A 23,483-nucleotide genomic window follows, 5' to 3' on the forward strand; every position below is an offset into this window, starting at 1 on the left:
TGAGAGAAGGAATCCAGAGTTCTGACCTCCATCGATGATCACGAATCAGGGACACCGTCTCGCTGGCCAAAACGTCAAAAACCAATGGGCCTGACATGTAATGCAATTTAGAGACAACCGCTGTATTACAGCTGTTACAGACTGGATTCCACAGTACATCAAAGGTTCTCGTGGCTGCCCCCTTAAGAGATGGTCAGACTTCTTGTCAAAATCCTGAAATAATGGTTTGAGGCTCTTTGTGTTCCTGGAGCGAGCAGATACCATTGGGCTACACTAGCACATAACAGGGACAAATGGAGACATTACTGGCGCCTGCTCGAGCAAATTGAAGATCAACAGGATGACAAGTGATGACAAGTGATACAAGTGTAAAGAAATGTGTGTGTGAAAGAGTGAGAGAAAGAGAGAGAATTTCTTCTCCCTACAAATTCATAACAAGTTTCTTGCTTCCTTTAGTATTCATAACTTTAGTAAAATTTTTAAGTTCTACAATTGTAGTATTTTTTCATTGAAATATGATTCACATACTAAGACATTCATCTTTTCAATGCACAGTTCACTGTTTTTTAGCATTTTTATAGATTTGTTATCACAACTATAAGATTCTAGAATTTTTTGTCACTACAAAAAGAAATCATGGACCCATTAGCATTCCTTTCAACCCTTTTGGAGTTGTTTTTAAAATGTTATTTTTTAAGTAGTAATAGTGTTATTGACTTATAATTGTAGTACTGATACACTACGCCTACCACCAAACAACAAGATTTCTCTGCCATAACCCCAAAGATCGCTCTCATGATCGTATGTTTTACTTTTTTTTAATCATAAACTCTTAGTTTATGTTATTTGCTAATATTTTCATCCACTCTGGATTGTCCTTTCACCTTTCCTTAATGGAGAGTTCCTGCCATGTAGAAGGTCAATTGACATGTGTAGACAACTCAGTATTTGACTTCAGTTCTGTTGGGGGAAACAGGACCACAAAGGGAGTAGTTTGGGGGTTCACTGGGGCTACATCCAAAAGTTCTTGGGAAATCCAACCATTTCCTAAAATAAACTCAGGGCCTGACTCCTTAGCCATCTATTTAGTACTCCTTTTCACTTACTTACTATCAAACTCTGAAACATGAGACTTTAAAAATTTGATTGAGTTCTATTTATTTATTTTAATTTACTTTGATATTGATACCATGCTCAAGAATACAGTACCTGATTCAAGACTACAAACAATTATATTGATTTTTTTGAGTGTTTTATAGTTTTGGGGACTGGAGCGATAGCACAGCAGGTAGAGCATTTGCCTTGCATGCGGCTGAGCCAGGTTCGATTCCTCCATCCCTCTCAAAGAGCCTGGCTATAAAGGATATCCCACCCTCACAACAGAGCCTGGTAAGATACTTGTGGGGTATTCTGATATGCCAAATACAGTAACAACAAGTCTCACAATGGAGACGTTGCTGGTGCCCGCTCGAGCAAATTGGTGAACAGCCGGACAACAGTGCAACAGTGCTTATAGTTTTTGCTATTATATTTAGATATGATCCATTTTGAGTTATTTTTTACCTACGTGAAAATTTAATTCTTAGTTGGGGCCTGAGCAGGTACAGTGCTTGCCTTGAATGTGGCCTTCCACCAATACCACATGTAGTCCCCTGAACCCGTCCAGGAATGATCCCTGAACATAGTGCTAGGAGTAAATTTTGAGCACCACTGAGTGGGCTCCCCCAAACAAACAAAAGCACAAAAGCAAACAAACAACAAAAAAATATAAACAATGAAACTTTCTTTTGTGTTTCCCTATGAATTTTGGAATCAGTCTGTCAATTTTGAAAAAGAAAGTAATCTAGAATTTTGATGATATTCTGCTGAATAGGTAAATAAATTTAGAGAATATTTCTACTTGGATAAATATTTTATTCTATGAACATGTGACACATTTTTGTTTATTTAGGTCTTTTTTTCAATAAAGTTTTATCGTTTTCTTGTCTAAGTCTTGAATTTCTTTGGTTCAATTTGAAACTAAGCATAATTATACCATTGCAAACTGAAATATTTTCTCATTACTAGTGTAAAGAAATACAATAAAGGTTTGAATAATGGTTGTGTGTCTGTAACATTACTGAACTTGTTATATTTTACAGTTATGTAGTGGATTTCTTTTAATTACCTATTTGTAAAATCATTGCCCTTGAAAATAGAGATGAAACAGATTACTTTAGTCTGAAGGACTGGATAAATAAAGCGAGTTATGTTCTCATGATTCAATAAACCATCCTAGTAGTGTGATCAACCAACTCTAGTAGTTTTATAGCAAATCACAGAAAAATTGTTTTATGTCGATAATAAACTATTTTTTGTGGAGAAAGGAACCGCACCTGGTAGTCCTGTTCTCTTTCTTTGGCTCCAGTAAACTCTTACACTAACCTTCCCAGCTATGAAAGTCAACATGCTCTTAGTATACATTCAGTTCTGAAGAAATATTGCCTTTATGACTTGACTCTCTTAATCATAAGGGTACACATGCTATTTTCTCTTAGCAAGTATATTTTTCTGCTTGCATTATGCTGTATTAAACATGTTCCTATATATTTAATTACTGTAGTGAAGGAAGACAAAGGTGAACTATCAAGACAGGTAATACTTTCCCAGGAAATTATGTGCGGTGCAGTATTTGAAAATTTATGCATGTAAGTAAAGACTTTTTGCTCTATCGAAAGAATGAAAACTTCTTCTTTTGGACTGGAAAGTATTAGAATATGAGTATTAAATGTTCTTAATCTCATTCTTCCAGGCATTATACTGTTGTCAGCTGTCAGCTTCCCCGGTTCCCCTACAAAGCCCTTGACTTTGCTATAAGATTATTTTATCTTAGGCTGTGTTTCATCTTCTACATAATTCAGTCATACTTATATCCAGACTCAGCTATATTTATTTATTTATTTATTTATTTTGCTTTTTGGGTCACACTCGGCGATGCACAGGGGTTACTCCTGGCTCATGTACTCAAGAATCACTCTTGTCGGTGCTCGGGGGAACACACAGGGTGCTGGGAATCGAACCCAGGTCAGCTGCTTGCAAGGCAAACTCCCTACCTGCTGTGCTACCACTACTCCAACCCCTCAACTTATTTTCTAATGTGTTTCTTTTCCCCCATGATTATGGAGTAATATCATCTATATTTTTCAGAACAAGTTCAGTTACTGAGAATTAAAAATCACAAAAATGAAAAAGCTTTTGTCAAGGCTCCATACTTTTCAGATTACTTAATAAGGTAACAATTTATAATCATCTATTTTGCTTCTCCATAACCTCTATTATCACCAAAAAGTATCATGTCGCTTCAGGTACTACTTGAGACAGTTTGGGTTTCCTAGAAAACTGAGCATAGGATAAAATCTAAGTGTTAATTCCTTACTGTGAAATGTGATGCAAGACATTAAAATTAAGGCAAAAATGTGCAGAGGTGGGATAAGCGAGACAAACATGATGAATTAGTTTTGATGTAGCAACAATTTCACAAGACATTAAGAAACAAAACAAATTGTTAGCATGCTTTGAATAGGTGGTATTTAGCTATATATCAGGATAAATCATAAAAGAGATGAATAAAAAAATAAAATGGTCTTATGCGTCTTCCCTGCTTCTTTTCCACTGTTGATCAACATTTTGTGGGTGGGTGTGAAAGTTCAACAACTTTAGACTTCCAAGTAATGTCAAATATTCCTTTTAGCACAACTGATAATTATCCATACTTGACTTTTAAATAGTTGGTTGTTTATTATCTAAAAATATCTAAAAATTTTCTGTGTTAAAAACCATGTGTTAATTGAACATAGTATACAATAAACAACTAACAAAGACTATCACAACTAATAAAATATAACCTATATTATGTTTATTCAGTGAGTATCTGAAAATATATTCTTCAAATATATATATGTACATACCTATATATGCACATATATATTGTGTATGTATATATTTGGGGGGCAGTCACACCCAGCTTTTCTCAGTGCTCACTCTTGACTCCGTGCTCAGGGATCACTCCTGGTGGGCCTGAGGGGCCAGATGGTCTGTGGGAATTTAACTCAGATCTACCAGGTGCAAGGCCAGCATTTTACCAGATGTACTATCTTCTCAATCCTTATGTTTTTTAACACAACAATAATCTAGAACACCCAGGTGTCAAATGACATGTAGGGTGCAAAATAATATGACTAAATTTTTTAGACTAATGATTAGTTCTTTAACTCAGTTTGCAGAGAATAAAATATATATAAATTTACTTGCTCTTTTTATAATTTCTCATATTTGATGGTTAAAAATAAACATAGATGAGCAAAAGGACTTACACTAACCTTGACATGGCCTGTGGCATTGTATCATACATATGAATATAAACTGTCATATGTGAAACACTCATGTGTGAAATACATGAGTTAAACAGCTGACCTAAAAGGTAAGTTCCAAAACCCGTCATGTAAATTAAAAACATCTTTTTGAGGTAAGCATTGCTAATATTCTCAATAAAACTCTACTCTTAAAATCTCCACGCTTTTTATTTATGAGCGATAGCACAGCGGTAGGGCGTTTGCCTTGCATGCGGCTGACCCGGGTTTGATTCCTCCACCCCTCTCGGAGAGCCCAGCAAGCTACTGAGAGTATCCCGCCCACACAGCAGAGCCTGCAAGCTTTTTTTATGCAAAAACAGTAACAAGTCTCACAATGGAGATGTTGCTGGTGCCCACTCGAGCAAATTGGTGAGCAACGGGATGACAGTGACAGTGACAGTAATAATCTTTAGGATTATATAAAATTTACTGTACATAAAGTGTCTGTGTGTAAGTTAATGCTAACTTCACTTTACCATCATATTTTTTTCTTTCTCTTTAGAGTTTTATTGTTGTACATTTCTCTGACGATTACAATTCTGTAATGATTTATTAATATTTACTACCTAACTCAATGTTTTATTCTTGTTCATTCTCAACATTTCTTGTAGAGTAGATCTGGTGGTTAATATTAGTAGATGAGTATTTTAATAGTAAACCCTATTAAATTTTTTACGTATGATAAAAAGTATTTCTCTATCATATTTGAATGACAGTTTTGAAGGTTAAAGTATTCTTGACTGTCAGGTTTTTTTTTAATCTTTTATCAACGCGAATGAATATTTAATTTCAGTCTCTCTGAACCTGAAGCGTTTTCAATGAGAAGTCTGATAAATTCCTGTTGCCATTGTCTGTGTGTGCCACTTTAACCCCAATTACCAGCCTCTAATATTTTTTCTTTATCATTGACTAGATAATTTGTCAATGTTGTGTCTTGGTACCTAAAAAGGTGGGTGGTCTCTTAGCTTTCTAGACATCTGTGATTAGTTATTGTCTTCCTAATAGAGAAGGAAATATCTCTGCTACTCTTTGGATATGATATCCTCTCCCTTCTTTTTTGCTATTTATTCTAAAATTCCCCTATCCTAAATTATTTCTCTTTGAATGCAGGCTGATATTTCTTGTAATGTTTCTTAATTTTCCTGACTTGTTTACTCTCTTCTTTCATTTTGTGTTTATTCTTCATTTTATAATCCTTATTTTTTTAAAAAAATATTTTATAAAGTAGTTCACAATATTTGATTACATTTAATACTCAAACACCAATTGCATCACCATTACACCTTTCCACCACTATATTTTGGGTATTTCCATCCAGAACCCCAATCCCTGCCCTAAAGCAGAACTAAAACAATATAATATTTCCCTTTAAGGTTGGTTGCCTCCTATTTTGAATCCATCAAATGCGGTGCTCTTGAAGTATGGGTGGGGTGTGTCCTATGAAGTGTCCTGTGGTCCAAGAAAACATTCACTTGTGGGTGAGGCTTTACCCAAGCCTGTGGAGAGAGGCTGGGGGCATGGCAGTGGCTGGGTTCTGGAGGTTTTCAGCTACTGGGACTGGGTCCCTTGGGGCAGGGAGGGGACTCCCCCAGCCTCCCTCTGAGGTGGCCCGAGTGAAACAGCCTGCCACCAGTCAAGCAGCATGGTTATGGTGAGCATCACTTCGCTCCCTTCTGGGATAGAAGGACATGTGATCTGGATGGTGGCCAATGCCGAGAGTATTTGGTGCCAGCCAGGGTTGGCCTATGGACGTGACAGGATATCTGTTACTACTCCCGTTGAATCCAGAATTCTCAGTCACAAAGTCCTGCATCATTTTATAATCTTTCATTTGTATGAAGGAGTCTGTTATACTTTCCATGGTATACTGAATTTCATTTAATATGCAGTTCTTAATTAGAAAATAGTTTGCAAGTTTTTGATATCTTTAATTTCCTGGGAAAATTTTTTTGGTCTCACTGCTATATTTTGAGAACTTGGATTCCTTCACCATATTTGAGATATTCTAACTTCAGTAAGTTTTATTAGAAAGGCTCTTATCATTTTGTAAGTTTTATTAGAATGGGCTCCTTTACTTTTGTCCTTTTGCCTTGATTTCTATTTCTGGAAGGCTGTTATTTTTATTTTTATTTGAAAATTAGTTTACACATTATTATCTACTGAATTTGTCTATAACACAGAAGGGTGAGTTTAGCTTCTTTTACTTCTCCTGGAGGTGATACTCTGCTTTTGGTGTTGAAATTCTTTTTAAGACCATGATGGGAGAAGAACTATGAAGACTTGGTGATTGAAGGGAGGCTAAAGGATACAATGCAGGTGCCAGAGCAATAGTGTAGTGGGTACGCTGTTTTTCTTGCATGCAGCTGACCTGAGGCATCCCATATGGACACCTGAGCACCACCAGGAGTAATTCTTAAGTGTAAAACCGTGAGTAATCCTTGAGCATCACTGGGTGTGACCTAAAAAAGCAAAAATAAAAATAATAAAAGAACTAAAACAAAATGAAATAAAATAAAATAAAGGGATTAAATACAGAAAATCTTCATGCTGTCATGACTGAATCCTGTTATGCCCAAAGTCTGTGCTTTAGTAATACACTTTTGTGGAGTGTCATGATCGTTGAACAATTGACTAAGTTCATATAGAGAAGGGACCACCAAGTAAAGGATGCTTGGATGATCTGCTTGGGATGGGAGATGTGTACTGAAAGTAAACTATAGATTAAACATGATGGCCACTTAACACCTGCATTGCGTGCCACAGCACCCTAAAGGAGAGACAGAGTGAAGAGGTGGGGGATGAGGGGGTGGGAAGGATTCTGGGAACATTGGTGGTGGAGAATGGGCACAGGTGGACGGATGGGTACTGAACATTGTATGACTGAAACGTAAGCACGAAAGTTTGTAAATCTGTAAGTGTATCGCATGATGATTCATTAAAAAATAAAAATCAAAAAAAGAAGAGATTATTAATAGTAGGACTACACAAAGCGAGAGCAGCTTTGATTGAGCTTGATTTTAAAACATTTGGAAGGAGACCTCTAGCTGTGTGACTGTTCACTTCTTGAGGTGAAGAATCCCGGTCTCTAGACAGTATATATATATATATATATATATATATATATATATGCTCTTTCTTTTCCAGCATTTTGAATAGTAGATTTCAATTCTGCAAAATCAGTCAAGAAAATAGAATATTTTATACATATATTAGAATATATATCAATTTCTTTAGTAAAACAGAAATGATCACTTTCATAACCAATTAACGGCATAATGTTTTCAGTTGAATCTATAAAAGGACGTTGTATATCTATGATTTGAGCCCTTGTGTCTCCTAAGAAGCTGAAGCCATTACAATGGTACAATGTTTTGAAGCCAGAAATGAGGATCTTACTTCGCCACTTGCTAGGGATAGGGTTATGGGATTTCTGAACCTCAGTCATTTATAATTCATTTATTATAGATAATAAACACCTTCTAAAATAAAAAAAATTAAAATAAAAAGGTGGGCCATGGCAGTACTCATCCAGTCCTAGTGCAACTGGCCTAAAATAACACCAGAGGTTCTTATTTAATTTTTTGCACCAGAACTCAGTTTCTTCCAGCACTGCAGTCATCCACCCTCATTCGGGAAGTAACAGTCTTTGTAGAGTGCTATTTCAGTAGTCATGTTTATTGTCCAGCGAGGTCAGGTCTGCTAAGAGAGTAGTAGTCAGTGTGCACTATGCTACTTCATAGATCCTTCACCAATTGAAGCTCTCTATTCCAATTCGTGCACTTCTCACCCATCGTCATGATGTAGGCAGGCAGGCAGATAGGCAAGGCCCCTTCCCAAGGCAATGGCAAAGATTTCCTGGGAAGAAATAGCCCCAAGGTTGTGAAAGCCTGATGAGACCATCAGTAGTAAACAGGAAAAAACAGGAACTAAGGCCTGACAAGACGCTCCACCTATCTACAGCAACCAGAGAATCTCCTGCAGAAACAAAATACCAGGGAAGGAATTTCAAAGAAGACCATCTCCCAAACCCCCTGGCAACCACCTTAGCAACAGACTTTTACCTAGGTAGAAGCCCCACATGGAGGGAGGTTGGAGAAACCTTATAAAAGCCACCTTTAACAAAGGAAGAGTGAACATATACTGCCCGATCTCATTTGCTGTTTGTACCCATGTGGCCGAGCACATGTGTCGGCCACATCTCTCTTGAGATGTGTACTTTCATGCTTTTATATTTAAAGCTGGTTTGTGTGTAGGGGCTCCCTCTGCCCTTGGAGAAACCCGTGTTCTCTCTTGAGCATATTACTCTCCACTCTCTCCCACTTTCTCTCCCTCCTTTCCTTCAAAAGCTCCAAATAAATACTGTAATTTCACTGCAGTCTGCTTCTGTCTACTCAGTGAACTTACAGTTTTTATTTGGATGTTTCTTGGGCAAATCAGGATGTAAATAAAGTAAACTGCTGAAGGTGTGTATTTGTGCCTGCACACACATGTGTGGGATAGGTATCCCATTTCTGTTGTGATTTGGTGGAGAGATTTGTGATTTCTTTGCATTCACCTTTTAGCTTGTATTATGGAACTAAGTGATTTATTATTATCTTTAATGATGTACATGATATGATTCTGTGCTGTTCAATAACATTTGTTTTTGTTTCTACTTGTATTTTCTTTAGCATTTCATGTACAAAAAGTGTACTGGTGATGAACACTCAACTTTGTTTATATAGAAAATCTTATATGAAAAATCTCATATCTTCTTTATTTAAGAAACATTCTATTATTTGTATGTTCTTTTCTATTTTTTTAATTAAAAAATTCATAATCTATGCTTGTGATAATGATTTCCTGCTGTATTATGAGCCATTTAAAGCAGCGATATATTGACCACCTGCTTATTATTCTTGGTGATCTCTAGGTACCACTGCACTGTAGCACTGCCGTCCCGTTGTTCATCAATTTGCTTGAACAGGCACCAGTAACATCTCCATTGTGAGACTTGTTGTTACTGTTTTTGGCATATTAAATATGCCATGGGTAGCTTGCCAGGCTTTGCCATGCGAGTGGGATACTCTTGGTAACTTGCCGAGCTCTTCGAGAGGGCTGGAGGAATCAAACCTGGGTCGGCCGTGTGCAAGGCAAATGCCCTAGCCATTGTGCTGCCTGGATAGCTCAGCCAGTAGAGCATCAGACTTAATCTAAGGGTCCAGGGTTCAAGTCCCTGTTCAGGTGATCCCTAGGTATCTAAAGTAATCAAGTTCTCATCCACTCTGAGCATTATGTACACTAGTCTACACAAAACTGTTCCTTAGACAACTTGATAAAAAGCTGAAACAGTGGCAAGATCTGCTCACTTCATTTCTCTCTGAGGAGTTTGTTTCAAGCCAATTTTGTCTCTCTTTGTTTTATGTTGGAGTTTCTGGAAGAGCAGAAAGGTATGCAACTCAGTTTTGTCAACAGTAGTTCATAGACTCTGGAATATGTTGGACTGTCTCTGTGTTCTATGTGTTCTATGCAGATATCAATCCCTTGGGCAATCACACACACAGACACACAGACACACAGACACACACACACACACACAAGCTAAAGCACTGCATTTGTATTTCACTTTTTTCTTCTTTCCTCGGGGAAAGTTCACTAAGCTTTTCTGTCCTTTAACTTATGAACCACAGATCCTCTGGAAAAAAAAAAGAAAACATAAACAAAAACAAAAAACGCTAACCACATCCTTTTGTTCCCAGGCTTCTAGATATACCATATAGCAGTTCCCTTCAGATGCTCCAAAACCCAGAGGTAAAATACAGTCTTACAGGCATCCCTCAATCCTGAGAGTAAAACATTGGAGGTATGGTTCAATCTTCTCTTCTTTTCCCAAGGTGACTAGAGTCTCAACCCAGTTATTTTTTTTTAATTTTTTATAGTCTTACAAGACTTCAGACTGATACATTTATTTTCTGATCTACCATACCATATTAATTTTTGAAATATTTCTTATATGCTTTATCTGATTCATTGCAATTGTCTTTTAAAAATATTATTTTTTAATGAGGAACAGTTGCAGACTTGCACACTTCTGTACTTGCATTTCAGTCATACAATATTTGAGTCCCCATCGCTCCACTTGTGCCCATTCTCCACCACCAATGATTCCAGTATACCTCCATCACCCCCATCCCATCCCCCACCACCCCACCCTGCCTCTATAGCATGGCATTCCCTTTTGTTCTCTCTCGTTTTGGGTGTTGTGTTTTGCAACAGAGGTATTGAGCAGCCATTGTATTCAGTCTACAGTCTAATTTTGGTACACATCTTTCAACCCAAACGGGTCCTCCCAACATCCTTGGTGTTCTAACAACTTGGTGTTCCCTCCTATATCTCAGCTGCCTTTTTCACCAGCAGGTGAGGCCCGTTTCCAAGCTATGGAACAGACTTCCTGGTTCTTATCTCTACTACTCTTGGGTGCTAGTCTCCCATTCTTTACTTTATATTCCACAGAGGAGTGCAATCTTTCTATGTCTATCCCTCTCTTTCTGACTTGTTTCACTCAACATGATACTTTCCATGTTGATCCATTTATACACAAGTTTCATGACTTCATATTTTCTAACAGCTGCATAGTATTCCATTGTGAAAATGCACCAAAGTTTCTTTAACCAGTCATCTGTTCTTGGGCACTGGGGTTTGTCAAGATTTTGGCTACTGTAAACAGTGCTGCAATGAACATACAAGTGCAGATGTCATTTCTACTATACTTTTTGCCCCTCCGGGATATATTCCCAGGAGTGGTATTGCTGGGTCAAATGGGCACTTAATTTCTAATTTTTTGAGAAGCGTTCATATGGTTTCCCAGAAGGGTTGAACCAGTCAGCATTCCCACCAACTGGGAAGAATGGATCCTTTCTCCCCACATCCTTGCCAACACCCATTGCTTTTGTTCTTTTGGATGTATGCCATTCTCTGTGGTCTGAGATGATATCTCATTGTTGATTTGATCTGCATTTCTCTGATGCTTAGTGATGAGGAACATTTTTTCATGTGCCATTTGGCCATTCAGATTTCTTCTTTGAGAACACTTCTGTTCATTTACTCCCCATTTCAACTCAGTTATTTAAACTCTTCTAATGTCACCAACTTCATGTTGGAGTCAGGCACTAACCATGGTTTTTTTCTAATGGCTTCAATTTTCTTGTCTTTAGGGTACATGAGACTCTTAACTTTAGTTTTTAGTCTTAGTTTATGCTTTAATTACAAAAACAAGTTGTTCTTTAATTGCTAGGCTATTTATCCCCCTTTGAAAGAAAGAACATTAGAGATTTTCTCTTTTTAAATCTTGTTGGCCACACTTCAGAAAAGACAGTCTGAAATACTTGTATTCTTATCCTTTTATCTATCTAGTGTATCACTTTCCTCACTTCCAAAAAAGGAGAATGGCTTTAATAGTTCAAAGATCATCTCAATATGAAATAAGTTGATATTGCATTTAGCATACTATACAAACTACAGGCAAGTTAAAGGCAAATCAATTTTATAGTTGACAAAAAAGCAATATCTATCATGTCCAGATATTTTTGGTACTTATATGGTAAAAAACAAACTCAAAATAACTATACCTGTATGATAAAATAAACCATTAGTTTTCTTCTCCTAATTAATTTTGATGGGAATTATTTCCACTCTACTAATCAAAATGAAATTAATATTCATTATACCTTTATAATTATTGCAAATGAAAATGGAAAATTACATATAATTGTACTTCTTAAGAAATGGAAAGGATCATCTCTGTCATCAATGTCAATCCCGTTGCTCATCAATTTGCTTGAGTGGGCACCAGTAACGTCTCCATTGTGAGACTTGTTGTTAATGTGTTTGGCATATCAAATACCATACGGGTATCATGCCAAGCTCTGCCATGTGGGCACGATACTCTCGGTAGTTTGCCGGGCTCTCCGGGAGGGGTGGAGGAACCGAACCCAGATAGGCCGCATGCAAGGCAAATGCTCTACTCACTGTGCTATTGTTCCAGCCCAGAAAAGATTGCTTTCTAATTTATTCTATATATTAACTTGGCTTATTTCTATTTGAATGACTAGACAGAGTCTCTTGCTCTTGCACCTGGCTGTCCTCACCAGAGACCCTCGGAGGGGGTGGGTTGAGTTTCCCTCCATACCTTAAGCAGAGTCTCTGAAGCTGAAGACCTCTGGAACCCAGCCACAGTTATGCTCAAGTGCCCTCTCTGCACGTTCGGATGAGCCTCATGCATGAAGGACCCAGCAGAGGAACCCAGGTGTGTGGGACCCAGGGCTGAGATCTCCAAGCCTGCTCAGATTGGAACTGGGCCTCTTCCGACCAGATCCCCCATTTTTCAGTAGCTAGGCAGTCTACCCAGAAACTGGCACTGTGTAATCTCATCAACATAAACATCCAGAGACTATAAAATAAAGCTCCTGGAAAACCAAGCTCCTCTTATAGCCTAGTTCTCCCTCTCTGAAAATCTTGCAAGCTATGGAGAGTTTCCTGCCTGCATGGGAGAGCCTAGCAAACTCCCCATGGTGTATTTATATGCCCCAAACAGTAACAATGCTGGGTCTTATTCCCCTGGCCCTGAAAGAACCTCTAGTGCAGCACTGTTGGGAAGGACGAGTAAGGAGAGGCTTCTAAAATCTCAGGTGGATGAAGACATTACTGAGACCGCTTGAGAAAATCAACGATCAATGAGATGATGATGAGGAGGAGGAGGAGGAGAAGGATTCAATAATAGGTTTACTTTTGCAAAAGTAAGCAGTGAGAAAACTATTGATGTAACTTCTTGTGATCATCAGAGGGTTTTTTCCTCATTGTTCTATGGATAGATATTTAAAATGTTTAGGATTTATAAAACTTTTCAGTGTTTCTGATCTTTAAATGAGAAAATCCAATAGACTATATGTTATTTTTATTTTTTATTATGTTTGATTGGGGGAGACACATGCAGCTTTGCTCAAGGATTATGGCTGATTCTACACTAAAAGATGACTCATGGTGGGCTAAGGGGACTATGGGGTGCTGGGGATTGAATTTGAGTTGGCTTGGTTCAAGGCAAGCATCTTAGCTGCTGAACCGTACCTTCTCTCTATCTCCATTCTCGTCTATTTTTCTTAAATCAAGTAGTAGAAACCGATAGAACAGCAACAGATCGTGATTGCTGAAATAACTCATTTTTCCACATAGTATCTTTTCCAGGAATTATCCAACCTTATGCTTATTTCACATTAAGATTAGGAACATGATTATTTTATTTTGTAAATAAATGCAAAAATTATTTATAAAGGAGACATAAAAGGAAAAATGATTACTTCAACAATTTCCAGATAAGAATGTTTGCTTACAGAGAAAATCAATCCAACTTTAAGAAGAAGTGAATGCATGGTATTGTAAAAAAATAGCTCTACAAATTGCCTAATGCGTAGGCATGTGTCTTTTTTTTTACATCCATGGTAATAGATTTTATTTTGAAAATTCAGATTAATCGGTGACTGAAAATAAATGCACAATACGAACTTGGGAGAGTCTGTAAAGGAAAGGGGTCAGCTCCAGAATTTAGGAGGTGAAGAAAATGAGGTACTATATTCTGAGGATGGATTATATAAATTTGATATTAACAATTCTATAAATTATGGAAGTTGAGAAAATTTTAAAAGAGGCAACACACTACTCATGTTTCAGCAAAAATGAAAATGGCATCCAGAATGATATCTGTAAATAAGTAAATGACATAGAATCAAGTGTAGCATAGTAAAGAGAATGAACTCTAACAGAAATAATGTACACAAAGAAAATATTGTGTGGTACCATAAAATTAGGAATGCCTTTCTAGTTCTATTTTTTTGTATTTGCTTTATTTCAGCAAAGTCTTAGAATTCATGGATAACCTTTTCCATTGACCTTTTGGAAGATGTGATTGATCCATCAGGACGTCGGAGGGCAGTCATCTTGGTCTTATAGTTGGCAAAGGACAGGCTGGTGTTTCGAATACTTTTCCCGGCTTCTGCCATATCAGCCAACACTGCTGCTCTTCTCTTTTATGTCTTCCTTTACCTCTTCTCTGCACAGCTTTGTGAGCTCAGATGTTAGTTTGTGATTTCCTAAGGCTTATGCCAGACCACGTTGGCGAATGAGCTCGATAGTTTCTGAACACAGGCGACTTTTTGTGACCTTCTCTTTCTCTGTATTCCTCGCAAAATCATGGAGGTGCTGAACCAGTCAATCATATTCCTCATCAATGTTGTCAATGACAGCATCTTCCCATAGAGCTCCCAGATGGCAGTTGTTCTGGGAGTTCTCTTCTTAAACATAGCAGCCCTTTTTCCTCACTCCTTGAAGTAGAATTTCGCATGAAGGAGACCATGGTCTGAACCCCTTTGGAATTTTGGGACAACAGCGACATTGGTCAGGCAAAACCTTCAATTGAATATGATGTGGTCAAGTTCGTTATGGAACTGTCCACCAGGAGACTCCCATGTCCAACGTTTAGATTCGGACTTCAGGAACTGCGAGTTACCATGGATGGTCTTGGTCAACATGATGAACTCAGACAGTCTCTCACCCTTTTCATTCCATTCTAGCTGTGGGTCCCGTGTTCCGAGGAACAGTTCTTCTCCAGTGCCGAAAATAGTGTGATATATTTGATGCATTCTCATCTCGGTCAATCCAATGACGTTGTACTTGATCTTCCATGCTTGCACCACCAGGTCCTTGATGGAATCTTCTGATGCCAGCATATGTGTGTTAAAAGTGCAGACCATCATTTTGGTCCTTTTTCATTTTGGCAGCCTAGTTCGGCCCTGAGATTTTAACAGCCTCTCCTTGTTCATCCTTCTTAACGTTGCCATATTGGGGCTCTTTCAGGGTCAGGGGAATGAATGAGGCCCATTGTTACTGTTTTTGGCATATTGAATATGCCACGGGTGCTTGCCAGGCTCTGCTGTGCAGGCGAGATATTCTTAGTAGCTTGCCAGGCTCTCTGAGAGGGATGGACTCTTTTAGGGCGGCCTCTACTTACCATTTTAGGTGTTCCGATGGTTCATAACACATTTGAACCGCATCAAATATGGTGTGATAATGATGAAAATGGGTAAGAAGTGTTTAAGATATGTCACGCAGCCGCAAAGTGGCTGGAATGAGGCCTGGAATGTGGCGGCTATTGGTTAGTGGAGGTCAGCTGATGAAGAATTTATCTGGTGCTGGCAGGATGGGTCTTATGGCTGTGACCCCTGGGTCACCAGAGATTGGTGGAAGCAGGCAGAGGATCTCTATTCCCAAGTCCCATCGAGCCTAGAGTCCAAGGTCACAAAGTCCCGAATTATCTGGTTCCGTGGGACTTCACTCATGAGTGAGGCTCTGCCCGAGCATCGGGAAAGAGGCCTGGAGTGCGGTGGCAGTTGGGTAATTCTCGTCTCTATTAAATTTTTAAAAGCTTATTTGGGGATTTGAATTCCACAGAGTTATCATGTTTAATATTTGTACATTGCAAATGCTATTTTAGGCTGATAATTCATCCTCTTGAATTGTCATTGCCCTAAGAAGATGCAAACTGTGATTGCTTTGTTATTTTCTTAGTAAATTGCCATCCTGGGGTCTGGAGAGGTAGAACAGCAAGTAAGGTGTTTACTGTGGATGCAGCCCACTCGAGGTTGGATAGAGATACCTCTGGGCTCAAGAGTCAGAAGGAAGCCCTGAGCAGTTAGGTGTTAGGAGAAAGGAAAGTAGGAAGGGAGGGCAGGAGGGAAGGGACAGAAGGAAGGAAGGAAAGAAGGAAGGAAGGAAAGAAGGAAGCAAGGAAGGAAGGAAGGAAGGAAGGAAGCAAGGAAGGAAGGAAGGAAGGAAGCAAGGAAGGAAGGAAGGAAGCAAGGAAGGAAGGAAGGAAGGAAGGGAGGGAGGGAGGGAGGGAGGGAGGAAGGATGGGAAGGAGGGAGGGAGAGAGGGAGGAAGGGGGAGGGAAGAAGGCAGGAGGGAGAGAGAAAGGAAGGATGGAAGGAGGTAGGAAGGAAGGAGGGAGGAAGGAACAGAGGGAGGGGGAGGGAAGGAGGGAAGAGGGAGGGAGGGAGGGAAGGAGAAAAGCTGGGAGGAGGAAGGAAGGGAGTGAGGGAGGAAGGAAAAAAGGAAGGAAGGAAAGAGAGAAGGAAGGGAGGGATGGGAGGGAGGTAAAGAAGATGAGAGAAAAGAAAAGAAAAGAAAAGAAAAGAAAAGAAAAGAAAAGAAAAGAAAAGAAAAGAAAAGAAAAGAAAAGAAAAGAAAAGAGAAAAAGAAAAGAAATTATAGTAATACTTGCAGACCTACATAGAAGACCACATTTAGGTGTCCTTAATTGAAATTTTCTCTCTTCTTTTACTTGTTTAAGCTCTCATTTTACTAGTTTGCAGTATTATAGAGAATGGTCCAAAAGGTTTAACTACTTATATGCCAGTCAACTTTGTTAAGTACATAAATTCTAGAGCACTTCACCTAAATGATGATGATGATTTTTGGCTTTCTTAAAACTTTCAGTTGTGAAGTAACAGCTTCATTTAATAAATAAGCCACCCACCTGAGAGCACAAGATATGAAGACATTAAAATGTATTTTAAGGGAATATGAAGGATGTAAATCTACTTAATGTCATTTTCCTGGAGATCTTTCCCAGTGATCCTTGCAGCCAGGGGATATTAAGGTACAGATCCTACAGGAACATTAGTAACCAGGAGTCAAAGCTGATTTCATTCAGGTTAATGCATCACAGATTTCTGTCTGTTGGAATCAAAAGACAAGAGACTATCAATAAGAGTCAAATGTAGTTTATTCTGTCTCTAATATATTTCTCTGCAAGTTGAGACAGGCTTCAATAGTGCCAATAGTCAAATATTTATGCATACAATTCATCTCCTCACTGAGAATATTGACTTTAAAAGCAGACTTGCAATCTATCAAATATGAGGAGCCAAACTAGTAGAGAGCAAGTCGCTTTGTATTGGTAATTTTATAAATGGACTGTGATTTTTATCTAAGATTAAGGAGTGTCATGAATTAAAATTCCCTTTCCGTCCCTCCACTCATAGTTTACTGAGAATATAGTTTAACTTTATTACTCATGCAGAGCTTGCTCATTCCCAAGTCACTGTTACTCCATCACTCAGAATGGAGAATATTTGGTGAGAGGGGCTGGGTCACATCAGCAGGACTCAGGCCTTTCTCCTAGTTCTTCCAGGGTTCACTCCTGGAGGTACTCAAGGGACCAATCTTAGTGACAGAGGATGAACCAGGGTCTGCTGTGTTTAAGGCAAGCACTTTAAATCCTGTACACTCTCTAGCTTTCTGCTTTTATTAAAAAGTTTCATCGATATCCAGATGCTGTTGTGAATGCCTGAGAATACACTGCTGAAAAGGAAGTGGTTAGCCACTACCTTTGAGTTAGAATTAAAAGAGTGGAACAAATTCTCATTAAATATAAAACAGAGTGGTAGTTGGGGCAGAATGTGCTGCATTAGTCAGTGTACTCAAGAAAGACCTCATGGAAGAGGACCTCAGTTAAAATCAGGAGATCGAGAACTGTGGCTAAGAGCTGTTAAAGCAGAAACAACAAGGAAATATAAATGCTATGAGATAGGAGATATCACATGAGTTAATAAGGAAAAAAAGTCACTGTTGTTAGGTAATGAGAAGAAATTGAGAAAGATGAAGTCTAACAGACAAGACAGAGTCAGAATAATGTACAATCTTACCTCCCGTGGTAGGTAAGGAGTTGAAAGTTGATTCTGGTAGAAGTTAGAGATGCTGCTTGGTTTTAAGCAGGTGCATCATCAATTTAGAAAATCACTAACTCTAGTGACTTTAAGCCAGATATATAGGAGAGGAAAACCACAGAGAAGGCTGATACAGCAATCCAGGCAAAAATGATAGTGAATGCAGGGAAGATATTACAGTGGATACGGTCCTTTGCCTGACATGCCATCATTCCAAGTTCATTCCCAACATCACAGATGGTCCCCTGAGCACTGCCAGGAATGATCCCTGAGCACAGAGCCAGATAAGCCTGGCTAGATAGTATTTACTAGACGTATAATGAAAATAGAAGGAAACAGTGGATACACAATGAACTTGACTGTTAGAGTAAATGATTCTTAGAGTTATACGAAATAATATATGTAAAAGGAAATAAAGAAATAAAAAGACAAATGCTAATAAAATTGCTTGAGCCATGAACTAGAGGAATAGTAGCCAATTAACTGAATGCATAATGGTCCCATAGTCTATGGATTTTGATTTGTGAAGAAGGATGAAATAAACTATCCCATTTAAGAAATATTGTCAATAGAAGTTCTTTTATACCAATGTCTGTGACCAATACTGGAAGTGATGTAAACAAAAAAGATAGAAGGCACTGCTACCCCATTAACTTACTGTTGCAAATGGAAGGACAGGAGCTTCTTATTCAACCCTGGTTTTGAGCAGATCGCATAAAAGCCTTTATCTGCTGAGTGTATCCATTTTTAAATGTTTTTTGAAGAGTTTTACTTCAATTTTTACATATAGAAATAACACTACTAATTGTTTACAAGAGTTCTTTCCTTATAAAAGTGATTTCTACACTAACTAATGCATTTTTTCCAGCACCGGTGCTTAAAATTTATTATAGTCATTAATAACCAAAGGGAGAGGTAGTTGTTTAAAGAACTGAATGTTTAATCAAAGTGGTTTAAGCTTGCATTTTTGTCTTACTTGTGATCTTATAGGAGAAGCATTTAATCTTTTATCACTTAGTTGCACTCAGATCCTATCTGAGTCTGATACTAGCTAAAGGTTTCAAAGTACATTAGTTTAAAGATATTACTTTCAGTTTCTCATTTTTTAAAAAAAAGTTTCTTCTAAGAATTGATTTGCAATTTATGTTTAACATGATTATTGATAGAGTTGACATTAGACCTACCAACTTGACCTTTGTTTTCATTGTCCAATTTGGTCTATGTTATCTTTAGCCTTTTAAATTTACTTGTGTTTATATGAAGTTCATTGAACTTCTTATACTAATTTAGAACATTCTTTAAATGATTATTTTCGGTTCTTCCTATCATTTTTTCTGGATACTCCAATTCTATAGATATTAGTCACAATAAAATTGTCCCATAATTTATTAATCCTCTTGATGTTTTCTAAGTGTTCCTTTCTCTGTGTTTTATTCTGGATAATTTGCATTGCTAGATTTTCAAATTCAAAACTTTTTCCTGCAGTATGTAATTGGCTAGTAATTTTATACAGTATATTTTCAATTTAGGAGTCAAAATATTATATTTAAAAATCTGGTTTGAAAATCTTTATTTTTAAAATATATATATTTACTTGTCTGTTAAATTTGTCTTGAATATGAAGCAAATTTTCATACCTGTTTTGATCGTTCTGTGTAGCACTGTTGTCCCGTTGTTCATCGATTTGCTTGAGTGGGCACTAGTAATGTTTCCATTGTGAGACTTGTAACTGTTTTTGGGCATATCGAATACGCAATGGGGAGCTTGCCAGGCTCTGCCCTGTGGGTTGGGATACTCTCCTTAGCTTGCGGGGATCTCCAAGAGTGATGGAGGAGTCAAACCCAGGTCGGCCATGTTCAAGGCAAACACCCTACCCAATGTGTTATCACTCCAGATTGTTTCTGTGTACTAATTTGAATTACTTGTGCTCTGTATCTGCATCTATTTATATTGGCTAACTTTTCTTATTATTATAGCTGATTTTTCTAATTTTGGTTCTTAACATGGCTGACTACATGTGTTTAGATGCAGATATAAATTCTTGGTGTTGGATACTTTTCATTAGTATAAATATCGTAGAGTTTTATCTTACTTTTAATATTTTTAGTTGCAGTTAAGTTCTCAGAAATGATTTGAAATAGTTTGATGCTTTTCAAATTTGATTTAACATTCTGGTAATTAAAAACTAAGGTTAGAGTGAAATTTGCCCTATTCATGAGCCATTAACTTGCTGAGTACTCCACCTGATACCTGTCATTAAGTTATTTATTTCCTTTCTCTCAAAGATCATTATTTTGGTTGCTTCTCAAGGCTTTTCTACAAGGTTGTTGGAAACAAAGTTTGATCTTAGTTTTCTATGTGTCATATTTTTTCTTTTAATTGTTTTGCTGATATTTTATTCTTTATAGTTTATTTATACAAATATGCTTATAGTACTCTATAAAGGCTCATTGGAGTCTTAGTAGATGTCTGAATCCTTGTATATTGTCTCTCCTGCATAAACAAAAATAAAGAACTGTAATACAAATGGGGAAACTAGGAGCATTAAATACCACGAGGACCTTAAATATTTCCCTCATTTTCTCTTCAGTATATTTTACTTCTGTAATTGTCAATATTTATATAAAATCTGGAGCTCCATTATGCTTCTCCATGGTATTTTTTTTCTTTCTTAAACTAGACTTCTTGATATTCAGAAATGTATATAGAGTTTTAAACTTGTCTCCTGTTAGATGAGAGGAGGTAACATACTTAGTTGCACTTAGATCCTATAATTTCAGGCTATTCATGACACTGTCTCTATCTCTCTGTGTCTGCCTGTCTCTCTCTTTCTTTTGTCTTTTTCTATGACTCTTCTCTGATTATCTCTTTATCAGCACTCTTCTTTCACACACATTCCATCATTTTTTCTTTTCTCCAGTGTTTCTCCTGTGAATTCTAATAGTTCAGTTTTTCCAAATTCACTCAGTACCTTCAACTCATTATGTTGACTGGACCCCTCCTAATTTGCTCCTCCTTGTGTCTAGAAATGCCAATAGCACAGTGGTAGGGCATTTGTCTTTCACGAGGTCGACCTGTGTTCGATTCCTCTGCCCCTCTCTGAGAGCCCAGAAAGCTACAGAGAGTATGGAGCCTGCATGGCAGAGCCTGGCAAGCTACCTGTGGCATATTGGATATGCCAAAAACAGTAACAATAAGTCTTACAATACGAAACATTACTGGTGCCCACTTGAACAAATCGATGAGTAACGGGATGACAGTGATCAATAAAGTGAAAAGTCAGAAAATTCATTTGGTTTCCTTATTTTCAGTGATTATCCTCCTAGTTATCTGACATGCAATATCTTAAAACTACAAGTTCACATTTGTTTCAGAATATTTATGACAGAAAAAGGGGAAAATCTCTCTTTGGGGAATTTGGATTCACAGCATTTTAGTGAATTACTTCATATTTTTACAAATGTTTAATCCTTGTAAATTATTTTTCATTAATGAGAAAAAAATTTCAAAAAAGATTTATTTATCAATGCTACATCTAAACATTTTTTAATGTACAATAGAAGATGTAGGGAGAAAGAGAAGCATTTATGTTAAGATAACTTTATTCCTGCTAATTATTTACACAAAATGAATAAAGGGAGGAATGGTCGACATGTATACCTCTAGGCTACCTCTCCCATGAACAATGTATTAGAGCGGAACATTTCACATAAGGAATTTCAGGGTAGGCTGCTTGCTTATGCAATGCTGAATAACTGCCTCCAGAGTTAAATGCTCTTCTAGTGACCCCCCTTGATTGGACTACGGATTTTGGTTGTTTGTCTGTTGTAATTAGTTCTTGTATAGTTTTGGAAAATGTTTTACAGACCTTCTTCAGAGCAAGTAAAATTAAGCATGCTGCTGCATACAATTTGATACGTTTAAAGGTTTTTACTAAAACCTTATGGTTGCAGTTCTATGGACACTTTCATCAATACATTTCATGATAATTTAAGGAGACAGTTTTTAATCACAAAATTGATTCCACTTATTGGGCACGAATGCACTATTACTTGGAAATTATTAAAATTGTTATTATAATGAAATACTAAATATGCAATTTACCTCTAGCTCTTCACAAAAGCAGAGGATGAGAAGTTCAAAAAACCGCCTTGCTCCAGCAATGTTAATGGCAGCATCTTAAAAAGTTTCAGTAAAAAACAGTAAGCAGCTAAATATTAAAAAGAAGACAAATGAAAAATTGTGTTAGCCATTAGTAACTGAATTGTTTTAAACATAGAATATTTTAATTACTCAAACTTATATCAAATTTGCCATTGTGCATGCAGTTCAAGGCAAACATTTTATTTATCCTAAATTTTGGTTTTTCACTCTTATGTAAAATTTTTGCCATGTTTTTAAAAATTAGGGATTATGTACACTATTGAATAATAAATGTAAATTTTAGTATTGCTTTTTTAATGACTCATGAATTAAAATTGCATTATAATGAAATTGCCTCTAACATTCCTATTAATATCAAATGAATTCATTATGACCAGCAGAGTTACAATGAATACTAAATGAATTAATAATAATGAAACATTTAAAGTGTTGCCTAATTGTTTTATTTCATTTTTATGTATATTTAGTTCCTATTTTAACTGCTAGGTTAATAGAGAATGACATTAAATAATTCATTTTCTTTGCTGATATTATATAATGTGTTCCCACAGTTTTTTGATGAACTTTGAGTTTAGCCTTCATTTTTACCTCAATGTTTTAATTTTTGCCTCCTCATTTGATAATACTACAAAACATTAGGTTATCAAATATAAGGAAAATTTGACATTAAAAATGATCAAGATCATAAATCAAACCTCTACTCAAGGACATCTTTATGATATAACTGTGTGAACCATACAAGTGCCAGAAAATCTGGGTCTATTAAGTCTTCTATTTAGATGCTACAGGAAAAAACACACAATGACAATGAAAAATTTTACTCTTTTATTGCCAACTTCTATGTCAGAGAGACAATCATTTAGTTATAAGTAAGACAGAAGACAACTTGCACAAAACATCTTAATTTTTTTAAAAAGGAAACAACCAATTATTAGCATCAAAAGTTTTATTTTTATCATTAGGGTTCTTTTTGGTTTTTAAGAGTACAAATGCTTTTATCTTTTAGGGGTACAATGTTACCTCATTTCTATCATCACCAAAGTCTCAAAATCTCTCCATTGTGGTCCATAGAACACTTTCCAGACCATCCACTACTCCTCTAGATCACCTGTTTTGTCATCAAAGTGAAAGGTGTGTTTTCATTATACTAAGTCTATGTTTTGTTTTGTTTCTT

This window comes from Sorex araneus, chromosome 1, assembly GCF_027595985.1.
Source record: "Sorex araneus isolate mSorAra2 chromosome 1, mSorAra2.pri, whole genome shotgun sequence".
In the NCBI taxonomy this organism is placed as follows: domain Eukaryota; kingdom Metazoa; phylum Chordata; class Mammalia; order Eulipotyphla; family Soricidae; genus Sorex; species Sorex araneus.